The sequence below is a fragment of the Schistocerca gregaria genome, chromosome 1 (genome assembly GCF_023897955.1).
Source record: "Schistocerca gregaria isolate iqSchGreg1 chromosome 1, iqSchGreg1.2, whole genome shotgun sequence".
Lineage (NCBI taxonomy): Eukaryota > Metazoa > Arthropoda > Insecta > Orthoptera > Acrididae > Schistocerca > Schistocerca gregaria.
In genome coordinates this window covers 251,557,503-251,577,772 of record NC_064920.1, presented here as the reverse complement: position 1 = coordinate 251,577,772, position 20,270 = coordinate 251,557,503, and positions in this window count along the sequence as shown.

Here is a 20,270-nt window from a genome sequence, read left to right as displayed (position 1 = left end):
CAGCAGCACAAAATGATGTAAGGTGTGTATGAATAGGAAGGTAGGGCAGAAAGCTACTATGAACAGGTCATTGATAAGGTTGTGTTCGTCAGAATCGACATTAAACCTACACCGATAACGATAGTTCAGGTATACGCGCCACATCGCTAGCTGAATATGAAGAGAGAGAGGAAATATATGAGGATACTGAACGGGCAATTCAGTACATAAAGGGAGATGAAAATCTGATAGTCACGGGGCACTGGAAACCAGTTGTATGGGAAGGAGTTGAAGAAAAGATTACAGGAGAATATGGGCTTGGGACAAGCAATGAGAAAGAAGAAAGTCTAATTGAATTCTGTAACAAATTTCAGCGAGTAACAGTGAGTACTCTGTTGAAGAATCACAAGTGGAGGAGGTATACTTGGAAAAGCCATGGAGTTAGGGGAAGACTGAAGTTGGATTACATCGTGGTCAGACAGAGATTCCGAAATCAAATACTGGATTGTAAGGAACACCCAGGAGCAGTTTAGTAGTTACGAGGAGTAGGGTGTGAAACGTCCCCTTAGAACAATTATACAAGACTGTGCGTAAACTGACACACAATATTTTTAGCGCAACGCAATCTGACTTTCAATAATCCGTACAAAAGAATGGCCCTGACTAACATTAACCTATACCTTTCACAAATCACTTACCTCACCAAAAATCTTCGTTACTTGAACTACTGCAATGCAGAGAGCACCACTACTGCCAGCTCAATAAAAGATTCAAACTACGGAAGGCACTAACTGCTGATAGGCACAGTTAGCAAATGACAGATTTTAATAGAGAACAAACAATGTATTTCCCTTAATAGTCATAATATATATAGCAGTTCATGACATCCATTCTTACAAATCTCAAAACTCCGCCATCTCTCTCCCCACATCCACCACTGCTGGCGGCTCACCTCCAACTGCGCAACGCTACGCACTGTTCACATCCAGCTGCTGCTGCCCAACACTACAATGGCAGACAACAATGCAAACCAGCCACAGACTGCACACAGCACAGCCAGTGAGGCGGAGTTTTGAGATTTGTAAGAATGGATGTCATGAACTGCTATATATATTATGACTATTAAGGGAAATACATTGTTTGTTCTCTATTAAAATCTTTCATTTGCTAACCGTACCTGTCAGTAGTTAGTGCCTTCCGTAGTTTGAATCTTTTATTTAGCTGGCAGTAATGGTGCTCGCTGTATTGCAGTAGTTCGAGTAACGAAGATTTTTGGTAAGGTAAGTGATTTGTGAAAGGTATAGGTTAATGTTAGTCAGGGCCATTCTTTTGTAGGGATTATTGAAAGTCAGAATGCGTTGCGCTAAAAATAGTGTGTGTCCGTTTAAGCACAGTCTTGTATAATTGTTCTAAGGGGCCGTTTCAGGTGCAGTTCAAAGAGCAGGTCAGGAAGAATCAGTGCTCTTAGAAGTGGAATACGAAAGTACTGAGGAATAAAGAGATAACGCTTGAAGTTCTCTGGGGGTATAGATATTGCGATAAGGAATAGCTCTCTAGACAGTTCAGTTGAAGAAGAATGAACATATCTAAAAAAGGTAATCACAGAAGTTGGAGCGGAAAACATAGGTACAAAGAAGGTAACTGTGAAGAAACCATGGGTATCAACAGAACAAATACTTCAGTTCGTCGATGAAAGGAGGAAGTACAAAAAGTCAGGGAAATTCAGGAATACAGAAATACAAGTTTCTTATGAATGAAATAAATAGGAAATGTGAGGTAGCTAAGGCGAAATGGCTGCATGAAAGTGTGAAGAATACGAAAAGAAATAATTGTCAAGTGGACTGACTCAGCATATAGAAAAGTCAAAGCAACCTTCAGTGAAAGTAAAAGCAAGGGTGGTAACATTAAGAATGCAATGGTATTCCGCTGTTAAATGTAGAGGAGAGAACAGATATGTAGAATGAGTTCACTCAAGGCCTCTATGAGGGGGTAGACTTGCCTGGTGACGTGATAAAAGAAAAAACAGGAGTCGACTTAGAAGAGAAATGGGATGTAGTTTTAGAATCAGAATTTAAAAGAGCTTCAGAATACTTCAGATCGAATGAATTAGAAGGGATAGATAACATTCCACCTGAATTTCTAAAATCATCTGCGAAAGTGGCCACAAATCGACTAGTCATGTTGGTGTGTAGAATGTACAAGTCTGGCGATATACCATCTGACTTTCGAAAAAACATCTTCCACACAATTCCGAAGACTGGTAGAGCCGACAAGTATGGAAACTTTAGCACAATCACCATAACAGCTCATTGATCCAAGTTGCTGAGATGAATAATATGCAGGAGAATGGAAAAGAAAATTGCAGTTGGATGACGATTAGTTTGGATTTAGGAAAGGTAAAAGCACACGAGCGACAGTTCTAACATTGCGCTTGATAACGGAAACAATGCCAAAGAAAAATCAAGACATGTTCAAGGTATTTGTCGACCTCGAAAAAGCCTTTGACAATGTCAAACATTGCAAGATATTCGAAATTCCAAGAAAAATATAGGTCAGCTATATGTAAAGACGGCTATCAATAAGTATCATAAAATTAGCTGTAGAATGTGCGTGCCTCTAAAACTCAGAACGAGTCCCGGTACGTTCAGGGGAGTCATGTGCTGTGGTAGCCTCCTATTCCCCATCCATGAAGAACGGAGTGGTTTTGAAGATATAAGGGCTGGGAATTTCCACCCTCTAGAAATTTCTAGAACATTAAAGAACATTTTAGAGTATTCGAGAGCATTCCACAATTACCCATATTCCACAATGATCCGGGATGTTCTGGAATGTTGGGGAAGATTCCAGAGTGTTCGGCAACATACCGTAACATCCCAGTTCATTGTTGAATATTCCAGAACACTCTCGAATGGTTTGGAATGTCCTGGAACTTTGTGGAGCATTCGAAGCCTTTTTGATGGGTCTGGAATTCGCCACTGGCAGGGCTACCCATTAGTACATAAAGCAAGACCCGTCGTGGGTTTGCACGTCATTTTCTTATCACTGACGAAAGGAGAAACTGATAAAGTAGTGCAATGAAAGAATAAAAACAAACAGTTAAGTGTGAGTAGTCAAAGAGGGACGGGACTGAATATAAACCAAAAATAAAGTGTGAAAAGTGTGTAAATTGTACTTAGCATATTTATTAATTAATGGTTGATTTGATTTATATTTCAGACAATGCCTCAACGTGAAAGGGGAGGAGAGCTTTCCAATTCTAAGGTAAAATGGCGAAAAACAAAGCGAAACAACGAACAGACAAGGAGCGCGAAGTACGTTTTAAATTGCCAATGAACGACAATGACCAGCGTGAGAAGGGAACCGAAGAAAAACAGAATGAATAGATTGAAGAATCAAGAACTGAGACACAATCTTGTAATAGAAGACAGCGAACTCAAGCCAGCCATGAAAATATCACCCTTCGAAAAGAGCGGACGAGGACAAGCGAACAATACAAGCTAAGAATTGAAGCATTCCATTACGATCCGACGAAAAAATATAACAAACACAAATACACAGTAATCGGAAAAATAGATAACATCTGCCAGTTTTGCAACGCAAAAAATTCAGTAGAGAAACTCCGTGTTCTTTTATATTAGCGGAAAAATTCGAAAACTACTGGAAGCATCTTGACAGGAATTTTTACATTACGAGTACATGATCTGTGATTTTTCAAAATAGAAATCCTTTCTTCAAAATAAAATAGCGTGCAACGCCTGCTTCCAAATGACTTCTTCCAGTGTAATTTCGATCAACACTAATAGAAATTAAACCGATTGTTTTTTTTCCCATGCAAGGACAAATCTATTACAACATGGGATCATCACCACCTCTACCCAGCGAAGACCTTAAATTTCTGCAAGTATATTTAATCGGAAATAAAGAAACAGAAATTGGTCAACGATGCACATATGAAGGGCTTATTTCAATAGTGGTACATTTTTATTCATTTTGAGATACAGAGTCCTAAGGTTAAATGAGCGCTGAAAAATCTGCAGCTGAGATACCAGAAATATTCAAACATATGGCTTCCGGCTAAAGATCAACCTTTCCTTCTGTTTGATTGGATTATTAATGTCAGAAGTATTATAGGCAGAAAAGTGGAAGTAATAGACTTGTACCACTATTGAAATAAGCCCTTTAGATACCAGTGGACTGAGACAAGAAAGAGCGCGAGATGCGGATGATCTTACACAAATAGAAAAAACTGACTGGCATATTCAGAACAGCACTAGAATGCTTTCTGATGACTATAAAGCTATAACTGTAGTCGATAAAAGACCACCTGTGCAACACAAATGTCCGATGTACGAAGTCGCCATGGTATTTGTGAACCATGAAAACACAAGCCGCGACGTAAATGTAGAACGAAGAAGAGAAGGACTACAACGGATTCCAGAGACACACCTTCAAAACTCCATTAATATTTCTGCGGCGGATCTTTTTAATGTGAAACAAATCTAACTTGAAACAGGCGTAGAAATTAACAAAAAAGTCATTTCCATGGAGTCCTATGCTTACCGCTTAATGAGCAGAGACAATGAATCATACAATTACACACACAACAGTCGCCTTTTATTTCAACATTTTCTGCTGGATACTGTATATATGCAAAATCTGAATCGGAACGCATGCTTTACATGAGATTGAATGAATAGAAACGGCGACCTTCGAGACGCACTCATAAATGACGGTAACATTGACGACACTTTAACAATGGTAATCTTATCCTCATCAAACACAGTAAGCGCGAGACAAGTGCACGAATACACTCAAGATGCCATGACCTGCAAAAGAAAATATGGACGACCTGACCTCTTCGTAACATCCACTGTAGCTCATCTTGGCCAGAAATCAAAGAACAACTAAGTTATGCACAAGCCCCCATACATCGACACGACATAATAGCCCGAGTTTTCCGACAAAAACAAATGAGATTTATGGAAGTCATCAGAAAATACCACATCTTTGGAACCGCCAGAAAAACTTCACGCGAACTACCTAGAATACTACATCTTTTTACCAACTTTGCCAAACGAATCCAATCGCGTAAACATTACTATACGTAGATGTCCCTTGGGATGGCTAAAACCAGGAATGCCTCACTGACTCAATTTCATGTGGCTACACGACAGAATACATCCTGCGGATATCGACAAAATCATTCATGCTGAATTTCCCATTCCACAAGAAGATCCTGAACTCTATGACATAGTACTGAAAAACATGATTCGCGGACCATGTAGGCCATTAAACCGCAATTCGTCTTATGTAAGTGATGTAATATGTACAAAAAACACACTAAACGTACTTGAACGACACACGAACAGGAGTCGATAGCTATCCCTAACACAAAAGGAGACCATCCGAAAAGGTGACTTCACAGCACAAATACGAATACGACGCAGGGACGAATTGGAAATAGATAATCATGGATAGTACTACCATATAACACTGTGCTTTCCAAAATGTTCCAAGCACACTTAAACGTAGAATACTGCAGTTCAGTGAAATCCATCAAATATGTCTGTAAGTATATGAACAAAGGCAATGATATGACAGTATTTCAATAACCAAAGACAACGAACTGTTAAAAGAAACGACGAGATCCTCATGTAACGAAGGAGGGTGGCCGATTTTCGGTTTTCCCATACAAGAATGCGAACCAACTGTACCACACCTAGCAGTACGTTTGGAGAATGTACAGAGAGGTTACTTTACAAAAGACCCGCCAGAGAAACTTCAAGCGAAACACAACATTAACAGCTTTCTACTAATTGTGCCAAACGGATTCATTCTCGAAAACATTACGCCAGCCACAGTGGCCGAGTGGTTCTAGGCGCTACACTCTGGAACCGCGAGACCGCTACGGTCGCAGGTTCGAATCCTGCCTCGGGCATGGATGTTTGTGATGTCCTTAGGTTAGTTAGGTTTAAGTAGTTCTAAGTTCTAGGGGACTGATGACCTCATCAGTTAAGTCCCATAGTGCTCAGAGACATTTGAACATATGTTTTCGAAAACATTACTATATTGAGATTTCCCTTCCTATTACAGGTGGAAAACAACAAGAAAAATCTTACAGCAATGAAAACAAGAAATTCCTTAACATTACAGATAGTCTCACTCACAGCCTTAGCTGTTAACCTGTGAGACTTATTCGCCCTAATTATTGAGTTCAAGTTTCTGCTACCAGTCAATTTTTATTTTATGCTTCATCTAATATAATGCAACGCGTTTCGAACATGTTCTGTTGATCTTCAAGCGTTTATACAGGGTGCTTCAAAAATGACCGGTATATTTGAAACGGCAATAAAAACTAAACGAGCAGCGATAGAAATACACCATTTGTTGCAATATGCTTGGGACAACAGTACATTTTCAGGCGGACAAACTTTCGAAATTACAGTAGTTACAATTTTCAACAACAGATGGCGCTACAAGTGATGTGAAAGATATAGAAGACAACGCAGTCTGTGGGTGCGCCATTCTGTACGTCGTCTTTCTGCTGTAAGCGTGTGCTGTTCACAACGTGCAAGTGTGCTGTGGACAACATGGTTTATTCCTTAGAACAGAGGATTTTTCTGGTGTTGTAATTCCACTGCCTAGAACACAGTGTTGTTGCAACAAGACGAAGTTTTCAACGGAGGTTTAATGTAACCAAAGGTCCGAAAAGCGATACAATAAAGGATCTGTTTGAAAAATTTCAACGGACTAGGAACGTCACGGATGAACGTGCTGGAAAGGTAGGGCGACCGCGTACGGCAACCACAGAGGGCAACGCGCAGCTAGTGCAGCAGGTGATCCAACGATCCAACAGCGGCCTCGGGTTTCCGTTCGCCGTGTTGCAGCTGCAGTCCAAATGACGCCAACGTCCACGTATCGTCTCATGCGCCAGAGTTTACACCTCTATCCATACAAAATTTATACGTGGCAACCCCTCAGCGCCACTACCATTGCTGCACGAGAGACATTCGCTAACGATATAGTGCACAGGATTGATGGCGGCGATATGCATGTGGGCAGCATTTGGTTTACTGACGAAGCTTATTTTTACCTGGACGGCTTCGTCAGTAAACAGAACTGGCATATATGGGGAACCGAAAAGCCACATGTTGCAGTCCCATCGTCCGTGCATCCTCAAAAAGTAATAATCTGGGCCGCCATTTCTTCCAAAGGAATCATTGGCCCATTTTTCAGATCCGAAACGATTACTGCATCACGCTATCTGGACATTCTTCGTGCATTTGTGGCGGTACAAACTGCCTTAGACGACACTGCGAACACCTCGTGGTTTATGCAAGATGGTGCCCGGCCACATCGCACGGCCGACGTCTTTAATTTCCTGAATGAATATTTCGATGATCGTGTGATTGCTTTGGTCTATCCTAAACATACAGGAGACGGCGTGGATTGGCCTCCCTATTCGCCAGACATGAACTCCTGTGACTTCTTTCTGTGGGGACACTTGAAAGACCAGGTGTGCCGCCAGAATCCAGAAACAATTGAACAGCTGAAGCAGTACATCTCATCTGCATGTGAAGCCATTCCGCCAGACACGTTGTCAAAGGTTTCGGGTAATTTCATTCAGAGACTACGCCATATTACTGCTACGCATGGTGGATATGTGGAAAATATGGTACTATAGATTTTCCCAGACCGCAGCGCCATCTGTTGTTGACAATTGTAACTACTGTAATTTCGAAAGTTTGTCTGCCTGAAAATGTACTGTTGTCCCAAGCATATTGCAACAAACGGTGTATTTCCATTGCTGCTCGTTTAGTTTGTATTGCCGTTTCAAATATCCCGGTCATTTTTGAAACACCCTGTAAGTACATACACACATAGAGAACTGTTACTTAAAAATAAACAGTCTTAAACTAAATTAATCTAGAACATTATTTTTTACTGTAGCTGCTGGTGTGACTATGTATATCACAGCCTGCATCGGATGCAGATAGATTTGCATCAGTTATGTGTTACGAAAATGTTCGTGATGTCTTGTAAGTGATCAACTGTCATATTAAAGCCTTTCACACTATTTTCGTAACATATAACTGATGTAAATCTATCTGCACCCATTACAGACTGTGATAAACACAGTCAACAACAAAGAAATAAACCAGCGGAAGACATCACTGATTTCGATTTATAGATATACACTGCCCCCTTCCTTCCCCCCCCCCCCCCCCCCCCAAATGTCACACCAGCAGCTACAGTAAAAAACAAACTGTTCTAGGTTAATCTAGTTTAAGACTGTTAATTTTTAAGTAACATTTGTCCATGTATGTATGTATGTATGCATAAACGCTTGAAGATGAACAGAACATCTTCGAAACGCAACGCGTTGCATTATGTTAGATTAAGCATAAAGCAAAAATTGACTGGTAGCAGAAACTTGAAATTAATAATTATCCATCACAGTTACGGTTCACAAACATAACCATTATGGCTGAAAATAATTATTCACCCGAATTGTAACAATACATAACCCATCGAATCGAAAACAGCTATGTGACTCCTTCAAGGAGAATAAGACTGATGACATGCTCTACCAGATCCGATAAGCTCGTCCTCAGCTGACCATGAAATTCAACGACGGCACCTTCAACGAAACACTCATTCGCCTAGAAGATAAATGTTTAGCAATAAACAACCAGACCTTAGTACAACTTGAGATGCAAGCACCGCGAAAAGGTGCTATCAGTGTGCTAAACTTCGAAATAACTAAGGTAAAAGGGTACAGCATTAACGAACTACTTCAATACATTGCTCATAACAAACCACTCTTCAATGACGAGCAAAAGAAAATTTTGCAATAGTATCATGGACCGAGGTGGCCCAGCGGTTTTAGGCGCTACAGTCTGGAACCGCGCGACCGCTACGGTCGCAGGTTCGAATCCTGCTTCGGGCATGGAAGTTAAGTCTGATAGTGCTCAAAGCCGTTTGAACCATTTTTGATAACAGCAATGGCAGAATTATTTACTTGGACGCAACAGGCGGCACCGGGGAAACGCCTCTAATAAATCTATTGCTGGCAGAAGTATGAGCTAAACAACGGATCGTATTTGCACTGGCATCACACGGCAGTGCAGCCGCATTTATCGAAGGAGGAGGAACGGCCCATTCCGCCCTGCAACTACCGTTGAATACAGTCGAAGTAAAATCTCAAGAGCATATTGACAGGGTGAGCCTCTGAGGCAAGCTAAAATTATCTTCTGGTGACAAATGCGCAATGCCTCATAAAAGCTCACTTGAAGCCTTGGACAGAACGTAACAAGACTTGCGAGGAAACTTTGAAGTGGTGGGAGGAGCTCTACCCATACTCTCAGGAGATTTTCGACAAACACTTCCAGTTATCTCCAAGTCAACACCAGCAGACTAGATCAATCTATGCTTAAAAAAAAAATCACATCTCTGGCGACACATACAAATACTGCGACTAACAAAAAATATGAGACATGAACTAGCGAAAGACGAAACAACAGCACATTTTTCTCAACAACTTTTACAAATAGGCTAAGGCAGATATCCTACTGACTAGATGACTGGCGTCATTAAACTCAACAGTAATTTCTGCAACATAGTCATTGCTGGAAACAAATTCCTCAACCAAATTTGTCTGAACGTGCTTCTCAAGCTTACCAATCCGGACTCACTCTTTGAAAGGGCAATTCTGGCAACTAAAAATAATATTGTCGACGGTAGCAGCTGAAATATTTAAAATAAAATTCCCGATGAAGAGAGAAATAGAACTCGATCGACACGAGGGTGAACGCTGAAGAAAGTGTGAACTTCGGTACAGAATTTCTAAACTCTTTGCAAGTACCAGGAATGCCATTACGATGCCTTCGACTTAAAACTGAGTCTCCGATAATGCTATTCAAAAATCTCAACTCGCCAAAACTATGTAATGGAACAAGGATGATCTTGAAACAGCTATCGAAGAACATCATCGAATCCGAACTTATGACTGGAAAATACAAAAGGACACACTATTTATACCCAGTATATCAGTGACCTCCACTAAACTTCGATTCCAGTTTAAAAGACTGCAATTTCAAATTAAATTAGCCTACAATTGAAAAATTCAAGGATAAACTTTAAAATATTGCGGCATGAACCTCAAAGACTCCATTTTCTCTAACTGTCAACTATATGCCGCTTGCTCTCGAGTAGAAAATTCAAAATATTTGTACATATATACCCCAGATAACAAAATGAAAAATGTTCTTTGTAAACAATTATTTTAAATAATTAGATTATGTTTTCAACAAAATTTACCTCCTGTACTTTAATAAGCATTGAAAATAATTAGAATATGATTTAATAATGTTTTTACCTCTTATACTTCAAAATTTATCCTTTTATTCCAGCTACCACACAACGCCATATCGACTTCCTTATGATTAAAAATTTATCTTTTTATTGCTACTACCACACAACCCTATCTCAACTCCCTGAGCGAAGCCGGGTGCCCCAGCCAGTATACAATATGTACAAGAGCATAGAAGAAACAATTAGACTGTAAGACCAAGTATGAAGTGCTCGGTTTAAAAATAGTGTAACACAAGGATGTAGTCTTTCGGTCCTACACCTCAGTCTATACATAGAAGATGCAATCACGGAAATAAATGTTCAGCAGTGGAATTAAAATTCAAGGAGGGAGTATATCAACGATAAGATTCGCTGATGACATTGTCAACCTCAGTGAAAGTGAAGCAGAATCACAGGATATACTGAATGGAATGAACGATGTAATGAGTACAGAATATTGACTGAGGGTAAATCGAAGAAAGATGAAAGTAATGAGAAGTTGCAGGAATGTGAACAGCGAAAAACTTAACATAAAGATTGGCGCTTATGAAGGAAAGAATTTAAGGAATTCCGCTACCTCGGCAGCAAAATAACCCATGGCAGGCGGACCTGCCAGCAAGGTCATTCCTGGCAAAGAGAAGTCTACTAGTATCACAGCCTCCATTTCAGGAAGATATGTCTGAGAATGTGCCTTTGAAGCTCAGCATTGTGTGGAAGAACCGGGGCAGAAGAGAATCGACGCAAGTGAGATGTGGTGCTACAGAAGAATGTTGAAAATTAGGTGGACTGATAAGGCAAAGAATGAGGAAGTTCTCTGTAGAGCTAAAGAGGAAAGGAATGTATGGAAAACGCTGAAAAGAAGTAGAGATAAAAACTATAGAGCATGAGAGATATTGAAGTACATATCGCAAATATTAGGGGACGTGGGTTGTAAGTGCTAGTCTGAGATGAAGAGGTTGTTACAGGAGAGAAATTCGTGGCGGGCTGCTTTAAAGCAGAAGATTGATGAAAAAAAAGATAAAATATCACAACGTGTTTCTCCCCCTATCCGTATTCTATGCGCGCTTCTTCTCTACCCATAATGATCTGATCGTCAACGGTCCTTACTTTGCTGTGCTAAATAATCGTTCTGACTGGTTTAATGCACACAACGACGACGTCCTCTTCTGTTCCAATCCCTCCATCTCAGGGTAGCACTTGCAACAATTCCCTCAATTTTTTGATAAATAATTTCCAGTTTCTGCTTATTGCACTGTTTTTGCCCTCTACGTTTCCCTCCAGTATTGTGGAAGTTATTCCATAACGTCTTAACACGTGTCTTATTATTCTAGTGAGCATTTTCCGTTGTTCGGAAAGTAAACCGGCCGCGGTGACCGGGCGCTTCTAGGCACTTCAGTCCGGAACCGCGCGACTGCTACGGTCGCAGGTTCGAATCCTGCCTCGGGCATGGATGTGTGTCATGTCCTTAGGTTAGTTAGGTTTAAGTAGTTCTAAGTTCTAGGGGACTGATGACCTCCGATGTTAAGTCCCATAGTGCTCAGAGCCATTTTTTTCGGAAAGTAAGGAACTATCGGTCCCGAAATGGAAACCACAGTTAAAATGAAAACTTTTTTTCTTTCCATATTTGGCTACACCTTCCAGGTAGTTCTCTTCATAGTCACCGCTCCAACTTAGACATTTATCGGAGCGTTATACCAAATTACTAACACCATCGACATAGAAGGCAGCCGCCTGTGCTTTCCGATAATTCCCTGCTCTCGTCTATATTATGTAGCGTGCACCCAAGTGTTGTCTTCGTATCCAGCGTTTCATGTGAACAGATATGATACTCCTTAGCCTGCAACCAAGTGTTGTCTTCGTATCCAGCGTTTCATGTGAACAGATATGATACTCCGTAGCCTGCACCCAAGTGTTGTCTTCGTATCCAGCGTTTCATGTGAACAGATATGATACACTGTAGCCTGCACCCAAGTGTTGTCTTCGTATCCAGCGTTTCATGTGAACAGATATGATACTCCGTAGCCTGCACCCAAGTGTTGTCTTCGTATCCAGCGTTTCATGTGAACAGATATGATACTCCGTAGCCTGCACCCAAGTGTTGTCTTCGTATCCAGCGTTTCATGTGAACAGATATGATATTCCGTAGCCTGCACCGAAGTGTTGTCTTCGTATCCAGCGTTTCATGTGAACAGATATGATACTCCGTAGCCTGCACCCAAGTGTTGTCTTCGTATCCAGCGTTTCATGTGAACAGATATGATACTCCGTAGCCTGTACCCAAGTGTTGTCTTCGTATCCAGCGTTTCATATGAACAGATATGATACTCCATAGCCTGCACCCAAGTGTTGTCTTCGTATCCAGCGTTTCATTGGAACAGATATGATACTCCGGACGAGCCAATTGGGGCTGTGTTGTGGGTGATCGAACACTTCCCATCGAAAAGAGCGTCTTCACTGCCCCTGCATAGTGCGGCTGAGATTTGCCATGAAGAAGGAAGTGCGTGGCAGTTGTGATAGGTGGGCTGCATTCATTAAGGCGAAGCCTCTCAGCGGGCCCTCCTACTTGGAGAGAGCCATTTTTGTTCTAAGCACATTTGCTTGCTCACAGTGCGCTCACAACTGAGAAGAGCGTCGATGCGATCGACGGGCATACTAGAGACACTGCCCAAAAAGTCCGTGAAAATCCTTGTCGGGTTTTCACAGTGGTTTACATTTGGCGACTGGCGTTCCTCATCTGCCGATAGCCCCCTCACTAGCGTACTGGTGGAACCTGCTGGTAGCAAATCTAGCAGCCCGCCCCACAATTGATTCGCCGTCTTCCTTTAATCTGAATGAGTGGAGATATCAAATAGTCAAACACTATTCAAGAATGGGTCGCACTAGCTATGAATGTTTCCTTTATAGATGAGCTCTCCCGATAAAACATCGTCAAGAATTTGCCTTCCATTCTACAAACCTTACATGTTCGTGCCATTTCATATGGTTTTGCAACATTGGCCTTATATATTCAATCGAAGTGTATTCTAACGGTGTTCCTACACATCCGCATTCATTTATATTTTTGTACTTTTAGAGCTAGCTGCTATTCATCACATCAACTAGAAATTTTGTCCCATTCATCCTGCATCCCCCTACGGTCACTCAACTTTGACACCATCCCTTACACCACAGAAACATCAGCAAATAGCCATTAATAGCTGCTCACCTCGGCGCTACGTCATTTAGGTATGTAGAGACTAAAACCAGTCCTATCACACTTCTCTAGGGCACTCAAGACGACATCTTTGTCTCTGATGAACATTCACCGTCGAGTAACACATGCTGAATCCTATTACTTAAGAAGTCTTGGAGCCATTCACATTTTTAGGAACATAAATTGTGTGCTACAACTTTCATCAACAGTTTAAAGTGCGGCACCATATCAAATAATTTCCGGAAATCTAAAATTATGAAATGTGTCTGTTTCCCTCCATCCATAGTTTGTAGGATACCATGTGAGAAGAAGGCAAGCTGCGTTTTGCAGTACAGATCCTTCCTAAATCCACTCTGATTTGTGAACAGAATCTTTTATGTCTCAAGAAAAATTATTATATTCGAACGTAGAATGTGTTCAAGAATTCTGCAGCAAAGCGATGTTACCGATAATGATCTTTCCCACCAGTCCTTGATTTACTTACATACAACGCTGTGATGCGTAAGTTCTCAGGAGTTTCTTCCCAAACATCTCTCTTAACAAGGAATACATTCTTTTCTATGCTGGTCGGATGTTTACATTCTACTCGCTTCATCAGCCATGTATTATTTTGCCTCAATGTCAGAAGAATTCTTCATTTCGTCTTCTACGTCGTCCCCAATTTAGGCATAAATTTACCGCTAAAGTTTTATATGCTATTCCTCTTTACTTTCGTCTTTCTTTGGTTTTCTATCAATCCGCATTCTTTGTTTAGTACAATGTTCATCCCATTCAACACGTCCTACAATTCTCCCTCACTTTCACTAACGTGAGAGTAGCAATATCATCAGTGATTCTTGTTAAATTGATATCCATTGGCACTGAATTTTTATCCAACTCTTGAGCTTACGTATCGCTTCTTCGATGTACTGGTTGAGCAGTATTTATGAAAGACTATGTCCCTTTTCCACAATCTTTCTAACCGAGCACTTAGTTCTTCGTCTCTCATTCTTATTTTTCCGTCTTTATTCTGGTAATATATTTATTTCGCCTCTTTCCCTATAGCTTACACCTGTTTTCGTGGAAAAAATCGAACATTTGCACCATTTTAAACTGCCGAACATTTTTGGTGGCCGCTACATACATTTTTATGCTGTTCTATTCTTTCGTAACTTAGTCCTTTTAGAATACTTTTTTTAATTTTTCGTGAGCTCTTGCTTAGCCGCTTTAAAACGTTTCACATATTACAATCTTCGCTGAGAGTATTTATCATCAACGAAAGATCAATGAGTAAAGTACCGTCAGATTTGACACAGTATGTAGGAGCGAAATATTCAACCACACGACAGTTAGCAGCAAGCGCCGATATGCAGGTAAAAGCCTGTCAGGGATTTACAGCAGTAGTAACAGCCGGAATCGTTCGTTTTGGAGATCCATGTATCACGATAATACGACGCGTGCAGTGTTGGCAGGGAGGGCAGTTTGTTTGCATAGACGCTGACAGCCGATGCTGTTACTGGCGCTAGAGGCAATGTTAACGCTGAGCACGTGATTTGTAGCGGAACCTATGTGCTTCGCAGAAACTGGAATTACACTAGGTAGTGGCGTTTCCCATCCAAGGCAACTCCAAAAGAATCGCAAATCTGCTTTAGGATTAGCTATTGTGGATTTGCCGAGGGAGCAAGTTAAATTTATAGTGGAGAGCCCAATTTATTTTGGCGAATATCACTTCCATACTGACTGGGAACTATCAAAAGGAAATTCAGGTGATGATGCTGTATAAAACGGGACGGGCCGGTTTTCGTCCAACATTATCCTCGATAATAATAATCTCACAGATAATGCACATAATCTGAACACTGAGATCTGCATGACGCAACGATACGTTTATTTTTTATTATTGTTTCAATATATAAATTATTCCGTAACTAAGTCACGCTATCTCGAAATGAAATGTCCACGTGTCTCACCTGTAGCGTACCTCCGTCCCAGTAATACCAGTTTAGTATAAGTATTTATATACTGAATTTATATACAATATAAAAGAAAAATGACGCAACTGGAAGGAATTATCCGAAGTGGCGTCAAATCGAAATACTTGCAGCCGGTGAACGGTCTACCCGACGGGAGGCCGTAGTCACATGACATTTACATTTTATCCGAGTGTGACGGAAATCGGTAGATGTGATACACCTGTACAGGCAAACAAATGATTACAGTGTCAAAAAATTGGATGATCAATCAAGAGAATAACTTCACAAATTCAGCAAGTCAGTAACATGTGGTCCACCTCTGTCCCTTATGAAAGCAGTTATTCGGGTTGACATTGATTGATAGAGTTATTGGATGACCTTCTGGTGGATTCTGACCAATTTGCACGTTAGATCGTCAAAACCGGAGGTAGTTGGTGGGTCCTGCTCACAATTCTCGAAAAGTTATGATCAGGAGGGAGATCCGGTGATCTTACTGGCCAAATTAGGATTTGGCAAGCCCGTAAACATGACAAAGAAACTATCGCTGCGTGCGGGCGGGCGTTAACTTGGTCGTCTTTAAGCCCACGATGACTTCTCATGAAGGACAACAAAGCGGGGCGTAGAATATCGTCGGCCGGCCGGAGTGGTCATGCGGTTCTAGGCGCTACAGTCTGGAGCCGAGCGACCGCTACGGTCGCAGGTTCGAATCCTGCCTCGGGCACGGATGTGTGTGATGTCCTTAACTTAGTTTGGTTTAATTAGTTTTAAGTTCTAGGCGACTGATGACCTCAGAAGTTAAGTCTCATAGTGCTCAGAGACATTTTTAGAATATCGTCGACGTATCGCTCTAAGGATGCTATGGATGACAACCGACGGGCTCCTCCTATGAAAAGAAATGGCATCCAAGACCATCATACCTGGTTGTCTGGCCATATGGCGGCCGACAGCCAAAGTAGTATCCTACCGCAGACTACAGGCCGAGAATTAAACAAAATAAATTTCATTTGTGCGGGAATGTAAGGTTTCATACTGTGTTACCCAAACGAGAAGTTTTAGGTATCACTTTTTCCAAATCCCGTAATTCCCATCCTTTACAACGCGTGAATTCGAAATCTAAAAATTGCGACTAATCTTCCTCTGCAATGCTGCAAAAACATCGCGGTCTCGAAGATACTTCATACAACGAGGAGCCGACACATGCGCATGGAAAGACTGCAGCTCAGTTCGTGTGAGGTGTAAGGAGAACTAATGATGTCACATTGGCACCAAATTTCACCACATGTCTGCCCAGTTCCAACGTGGGCGTGTCACACGACCAGAATGTCGTCACGGCTCAGCCCCACTTACGTATTAGCCACATCTCACCCCTTCTCTTGGTGCATCTGCGATGGAGGTCAGAATAGCGACACCCAGCAATGAAATCACACGGTTTTCGGACGAGTGACTGAGGAAAACATTCCAGACACACCGCCACATAGAATCGGCAGCGACAGGCCGCATGCGGTGATATGAAGGGCGTCAACCCACAAATTTCGCGGTGAAAAACGACATTTCGCAGTCTCATGGGCAACAGGGGAACGTTTTCCAAAGCCTTTGACACTGCTGACACCACAGCACATTTCAGCACTTCTTTAGGGACACCAGGTGACTGCAACCCCATAGAGCATCAGTGCACTCTTTTGGAACGCAGAGCCACCGCAGTTTTTGCCCTCGTTTACAGGTTAAGTCGCATCAGGGACCACTCAAAACCATTCAACGAAAATTGACCACGAAGAGATGCGAAATTGACAGTAGTAGGGAACTGGCAACGCCGGTGCAACTTTTAATTCAAATTAAGATGTAAATTATTTAAATGTATCAATTAATAATACCTGTCGACCCCAGCCCACACCCACCTGTCCCCTCCTACCCCAACGCACACCCCCGCCCTTCGATGATGTCAGCTGCACGTGTGCCTGAGCCCCAGTCTCCTCCTTCCCCTTCCCCTCCTCCAAGTCCTCTCCCCACAACCTACGCTATTGGTGGGAATTTCGAATTTCGGCATGAACTTCCAATGTTGGTGGGTATTTCGAATTTTTGTTGGGAATTTCGAATTTTGGTAGCAATTTGAAATTTTAGCCAGAATTTCTTTGTCCCTGGGCTGCGCTGACATCCTACCCCACACCGATCCGAAGATTGGTGGAAAATTAAAATTGGCAGTATCCTTTCTGGGACTCGAACCCTGGTCCTCGTGAGAGCAAAGCTCAAGTGTACCCACAAACACAACTACACCAGCAAAGAAACATTGAACTGATGGGAAATTAAAAATAACTATGCCCTTTCGAACTGTAATTCCACTGGATGGAAAGCCCAAGTGCACCCCCTAACACATAGAAACTGTCCAGATGCGGGAGTGGGAGGTTAGGCTAGCGTACTTTATATATTTTTGGTTGGGAAACTGTCACAAAGCTCAAGCCTAATTATGTAATTAATCACAAAGATTGGGATTAATTCCACAACTATGTGCATAGCATTATACAAGAACGGGATAAAAGCGCAATACAACTCAAAAACTGACGATACCATGCAATTGGTAGTATCCTGCTGCGAAAAAATTTTGAAATACCACTCGAAACTAGCGACAGAAACACTCAGACTTTACCCTACACCTACAAGCTGCCAGGAAAAAAACAGGGGTGTGACGTACTATCTTTATTCTTTTTGGTAGGAAATACGTTGAACTGACGAGATGCTGGCGTTGGACAGAGAGGAGTTTAAAGAGTGTATTACCTGTAAGCGTAGAGTATCTATCGCTGTTTGACGTCAGAGTTCGCTACAGATGCCTGCTCAAAAACCATTCTGCAGCCAGGCAATCGAATACACACTACCACAAATGATGGAAAAAATGCTTCGCAGTTCTAATTACACTTCGATATTGTCATGAGAAAACCATCACTCGTAATGTACGGATCATAATGCAGCTCATGTACTTGGGGAGAGGGGGGGGGGGGGGGAGACCGTCGTCCTAAAAGATTGCAGAGAAGACTGCAGAGTGCAGGGGGGATGGTAGTTGACCGTGTGTTCTTCTCGATATACACTGACAAACTGCTGAAACCAAGGCCTGCCCACTTCCCCTCATGCCTCTCTCCCTCCCCCCTCTACGATGCTCCAACAAGCGCTTCGCACCCGCACTACCACCCTCTTAGGCCACTGCCCGCGCTCGGCTTTCAACCATCTGGCCATCGCCTTATGGTGACGCTCCTACGCCTGCACCTAGTCAACAACACAATAGGAAATAAAAGGGTGGTCACCTCAAGTGCAACTTGTTCACCAAAAATATAGTAACACAGGCTCCGTGCACCACAGACGCGCCCTTGCTGCCACTCCCTTTGTGCCACCCGCGATATGTGGCATGCCCTCATGTGACGGTCCTAGACAACACAAAGGGGAAATTAAGTAGCATAACCCCACCCATCCGGAGAATGGTCCACTTAATGCACTATCTGGCCGCCTGCTTAAGGCGACGCTCCTACGTTTTCGACAGAGCCCCAATACGCCCCCTACTCCCCCCCCCCCCCCCCCCCCCCCCCGGACAGAAAGTCGCTGTGTCTGTCGACCACCACAGCACACAAGCCCACCCAACCTCTCGTCCACAGCAGCTCGCTGTTTGGCGATGGAGAACAATTATATTTGATGTCAACACATCTATAATCAAGCAGCTATTAAAAAAAAAGCAAAAAAGCAAAACACATGTGCAACCGTAATAAATGTCGTCTTTCCACGAAAGTAGCTAAAGTCCATTTTCTTTTAGTTTTATGACAAAAACCGGTATAAGTTTTACGTTCCACTGCAGTCGCATCTCATTAATTTGTGTCGTCCAGCGAAGTGTACCGCCATCGATCACAAATGATCGGAAGAGATATGCCCATCCTGAGTAAAATGAGGAAACAAACTTCGACTATTTTGATGAGAGAACTAACGATCACCGCAAAATGTCCTCGTTATTTCGAATCCATCATCATAGTAAAGAAATAGAGAGAAATTAGACTCCAACGGAAAAAAAATCTATATTAAGCAATTTCTTCGAGCTTTTATCAGAAGGAATCAATGTTTTAAGGAAGTAGTTTTTTATTTTACATTTTATCACCATAGTTCATCATAGAGAAACATACCTTTAGCGTAAAAATTAAAGCTCGTAGGCACTGGTGTCTAGCTTTAATTTGTACGTTAAAGGTATATTCTTACCATCTCAGGTGTATTTGTGGTCTTTTGTGTCTTATTCACTGATCGATATGTGAAATGTTTAACTTCCAACACTGAAGATGATCATTATGTGATCGAAAATCGATTTTGCTGTTAATAAATCATCAAAATTACGGCCAATGCTAACCTTCCTTCTAACTATTGATCATATGGTCGTTGTGCACGTAACACTCTATGGAGTCGCCAATCAACAACTACTAAAATTTACAACTACAGTACAGACTGTGGCTAGGTGTACCTTCCTGTGTCTTTTGTGCACCCTTTTAGACTGGCCCCTTTTCGGTATTTTATTGAGACTCTCTGTCCCAAGAAACCACCGTCCACACAGCCCCCGCTACCCTTCTATCCGCTTCCTTTGTGGAATGGACCCCTGACCTATTAAGTGGAACACGGAAACCCACCACCCTACAGCGCAAATCGTGGAATCTGAAGCCTACCCGTACACGATCGCAGAAACCATCTGAGCCTTTGATTCAGACCCTCACCTCGGCTCTGTACTAAAGCACCGTAGTCGGTTCTATCGATGTTGCTACAAATGGCAAGCTCTGCCT